The sequence below is a fragment of the Cupressus sempervirens genome, chromosome 8 (assembly GCF_028749045.1).
Source record: "Cupressus sempervirens isolate cs-2001-9-10 chromosome 8, ASM2874904v1, whole genome shotgun sequence".
In the NCBI taxonomy this organism is placed as follows: Eukaryota; Viridiplantae; Streptophyta; class Pinopsida; order Cupressales; family Cupressaceae; genus Cupressus; species Cupressus sempervirens.
The window spans coordinates 266,817,516-266,822,235 of record NC_143125.1 but is presented as its reverse complement, the minus strand read 5'-3'; the positions used below and the strand labels follow the sequence as shown (position 1 = coordinate 266,822,235).

The 4,720-nt window shown below is 33.5% G+C and overlaps 1 pseudogene; it reads left to right on the top strand.

The window, feature by feature from the left end:
* The first annotated feature begins 3,536 nt into the window (after positions 1-3,536).
* LOC149542479 (cAMP-dependent protein kinase regulatory subunit-like) lies at positions 3,537-4,439 on the top strand (annotated as a pseudogene).
* Positions 4,440-4,720: the final 281 nt, after the last annotated feature.

The window sequence follows — 4,720 nt, the reverse complement described above, 5'->3', positions numbered from 1 at the left end:
AAGCACTTGTACGCTTTACTTCTTATGGAATAACCTAAGAATATACATGGAATAACCTGTTCTTTCTTTCAACAATTCCATTTTATGGAGGGATTCTAGGAGTAGATGTATGTATTTTGATTCATCTATCATTACAAAATATCTCAAACCCATTTGATGTAAATTCTCCTCCTCTGTTAGATCTCAAACATTTCAAACTTTTACTTGTTTTCTTCTCAACTCTTGCTAAGTACCACTTAAACATTTGGAAAGCTTCAGATTTCTATTTTAGAAACATAACTGTCATCATTCTAGAATAATCATCAACAAGCAACATAATGTACTTATCTTCTTTGTAGCTTTGCACTTCAATTTTAAAATATTTTACATTGGGTGAGTATCCATACCATAATTCAAAAGATGTTGATTGAGTACCTTTCTTGACTTGTAGATGGTTCAAGGTATACATAATTGTACTAATAGGTTCTCTCCAATATTTCAAAGCAACATTTTTCTCCATCATGAGTATCCCATCACAGTCCATTACAGACTTGATCCTCCTTTCAAAAATTCCATTTTGTGGAGGGCTTCTAGGAGTAGATATATGTCTTTTGATTCCTGTATCATTAAATAATATCTCAAACTCATTTGATGTAAATTCTCCTCCTCTGTCAGATCTCAAACATTTCAAACTTTTACTTGTTTCCTTCTAAAGTCTTGCTAAGTACCACTTAAGCATTTGGAAAGCATTAGATTTCTATTTTTGAAACATAACTATCATCATTCTAGAATAATCATCAACAAGTAACATAATGTACTTATCTCCTTTGTAGCTTTGTACTTCAATTTAAAAATATTTTACATTGGGTGAGTATCCATACCATAGTTCAAAAGGTGTTGATCGAGTACCTTTCTTGACTTGTAGATAGTTCAAGGTATATATAGCTGTACTTATAACTTCTCTCCAATATTTCAAAGCAACAATTTTCTACATCATCAGTGTCCCATCACAGTCCATTACAGAGCTATTCCTCCTTTAAACAATTCCATTTTGTGGAGGGCTTCTAGGAGCAGATTTATGTCTTTTGATTACTCTATCATTACAAAATATCTCAAACTCATTTGATGTAAATTCCCCTCCTTTGTTAGATCTTAAGAATTTCAAACTTTTACTTGTTTCCTTCTCAACTCTTGCTAAGTACCACTTAAATATTTGGAAAGTATCACATTTCTATTTTAGAAACATAACTGTCATCATTCTAGAATAATCATCAACAAGCAACATAATGTACTTATCTCCTTTGTAGCTTTGCACTTCAATTTGTCCACACAAGTTAGTATGAACAATCTTTATTGTTCCTTTAGAGGTATGAGTTTTACTCTTAACTTGACTTTGTCATTTTGCCTAACTGACATTGTTTGCACATTATATTATTAGGTTTCTTCAACTTAGGAAAACCTATAACTTTCCTCATGTTACTGATACTAACCAAGTTATCAAAATTAACATGACATAACCTCTTGTGCCATTGCCACACATCATCAAATTTTATAGTTAGACAAGTAGAATCCTCTGTATCAAGGTAGAATAGATTACTCCTAGTTTGATCACCCTTTCCAATCAATTTTCCATCAGTATCATATATCTTAGAAATCTTGTTTTCAAACTCAACCTTACATCTTAAATTATTCAATTGTGACACACTCAACAAATTATAGTTAAGTCCTTCAACATAGTATGCATTGTCACATAATTTTTTTCTTCTATGAGTTTGATAGAACCTTTTTCTTTTATCAAACATGGTGCACCATTACCAAATCTTACACTATTTCCATCATAACAATTCAAGATAATGAACTTACTTTTATCTCCAATCATGTGATGTGAACACCCACTATTGATGATCCATCTATCATTCTTGTTCATAGAAGACACAAGTGCAGTTACCTCATCTTCATCAGATTTGTTCTTCATTGCAACATACACCACTTCATCATCATGTTCATCAAATTCATCTTTTGTGTCCTCTTTAGCAATGTAGTAAGACTTCTTGCCTTTGTCTTTGCTATCTTCATCTCTTCTACTTTTATAGTTGTCACCACCTTTGTAGTTCTTCTTCTTTGGACATCGAGGAGCAATATGACCAACCTCATTGCAATTGAAACAAATGATAAGAAATTTACCTTTAAACTTGCCTTTACCTTTGTGAAATCTCTTTTCCAGTAGTGCTTCAAGTTTTTAATTAAGAAAAATAGGTTTTACAAAGATCCTGAAACCCAAAAGTTTTTACATAATATCTGAAATAGAAATAATAAGTAAAGTCTAGCTACTATGCATCTGCTTATAAAAAGCCAAAACCAAAAGACAAGCCCGCGGCTAGGAAACAAAAACTAGTAACCCTAGATAAGGACAAAACAAAAAATGAAAATTGAAACTATTAGTTCTCCCTATCTAGAACATATAGAGTCTTTGCAACTTCATTGGCCCTTCGGTTGTCCACGCCCACTTGGTCCTGGTTTTGATCATCTGCCAATCCCATGGTCTCTTTCATTTCTCCCTCAGCTTGCCCAAAGTCCACACTAGCCTTATCTTCTTTTTCCCCACCAAATCTAGCATTCTTTAGGGATTCACCCAGACTATTAATATTCTTGTTATCAAAATTTCACTACCTACGAAATTTGTCTTAACATTCATTACTGGTTAGTAATTGCTTTCATTTGCCAATGATCATAGAAATAAAAAAAGTACATCGCATTAATGAAATGAGAAAGTTCTTTATTTGTATTAAACAATGACAAATTTTAGTTTGGAGTTTATACATTAAATAATTAAAGCACATGTACTGAATAAAAAATGATCAAAATCTCTCACACAATGCCATGAGAGTAGCTTAGTCTTCATTATTCTTGTGCAAATCAAGAACATATAAAAGCAGAATAAATTATACAAATGAACATGCAAGAGTATAAGAAAGGGAACTAGCCATTGCCTGGGGGTATATGGCTGGTCTGAGCCCGCATTCCTGAGGTTTCCCTGCTAAATTTCAGTCCTCCTTGGTTCCCTAAGCATCCAAATCCTACAAAAAAGTCAAAGAAAGGTACAGGTTAGATCCATATGGATCTAAGAAATGTCTAGTTCTGCAAAAAGATACATGTACACTTGTACCATTTACCATGTAGCTGATTAAACAAGAACAATGAACTCGATCAATCATGGAGCGGCAATATTAGAGTCTGAAAATCAAAATCATGTATATAAGTAATTTTATTGCTAACATGTTTGTGTCATGTGCAGAAAGAAATAAAAATTATTTATGAGTGTCACGAGCCTATGTTCGAACCTCATACAATACCATCTTAAAGAACATAGCACTAAGGAGTTAGCTTCATTGAACAAAGCTCAAGAGTTATTTCAAATCACAATGCTCTTAAGATCAAGGACATGAAGGAATAAATGGTGTCATCAAATAATTACAAAAAGGCCTAAAATTGGAAACTCCAAAAGAACTACACTTAGAGGTTCTGAGATACATTCAACTGGAAACTTCAAAAGAAACATGAGTGGAAGAGAAAGCATAGGATGCAAACCCATTGCACTTTTGGCAAAGAGAAGAAACTTTGTGAGTGCAGTATGCACTCCTCTATTAGATTTTTTACAGTTCAAACCAATAGTTATTCCAAAAGTTGATGATAGCAAGAAGAGAATAGAAGAAGCATTACATAACTATTTCTTTTTTAAATCTCTTGATAAAGAGCAAACCCAAATTTTTATTAGTGCAACTAAATAGATGAAGTATGCAAAAGGGGAAACCATTATTCAGCAAGGTGACCTAGGGGATCACTTCTTCATGTTGAAGGAAGGGACTTGTGACATGTGGATAGAGGGATCTAATAAAAAAATCAAGGATGGTGAAGAGATATAGAAAAGGTGACAGCTTTGGAGAGCTTGCTCTGCTTTACAATGAAAAACGTAGCAACAACCATAAAGACATTCTCAGATTGCATGCTTTGGGCAGTTGATAGGAACACATTCCAAACAATAATAATGAGCACTACAATGGTCAAAAGAGATCTTTATGAGCAATTTTTGCAATATGTACCACTTTTGGAGACACTTGACAGGAATGAGAGGTCTGCAATTGCATATGTTCTGCTGGATGAATATTTTGCTGAAGGGGAGAACATTATTGTTGAAGGAGAACTAGGGGATAAAATGTACTTCCTAGAAAATGGGAAGGATGAGGCAATTTGTAAGGGCAGAATAGTCATAGAGATACAGTAGAGGTGATTACTTTGGAGAATTGGCTTTGCCCAACAACCAACCCCATGCTACAACAGTTACTTTAGTTACACAATGTAAATGTGTTTCAATAGATAGTGATAGCTTCAAGAGACTTTTAGAGGAAATTGAAAGTCAACTTCAAATAATCACAAACCTGAGACAATGCAAGTTCATGTAATGGCTGATATAAGATCCACAAAGGACCCTGCATGTTAGAAAGGAAAATATAATTATACTTGTTGTTCAAGCAAATGGAATTCAAGTCCCAAATTTTAATTAAAATGAAGGGGAAGAATCATCAAAGTCACTGTTAGTTTCAACACCAATCTAAACTTTAATCTCATTTCATGGCGGTTCAAAAAATATAATAGTAAACAACCATGAAATGGCAACATGTGTAGAGAACTCAAAAGACGTAACAACAAACAACCATTAAATAGCAAGTTTAAGCTACATGGC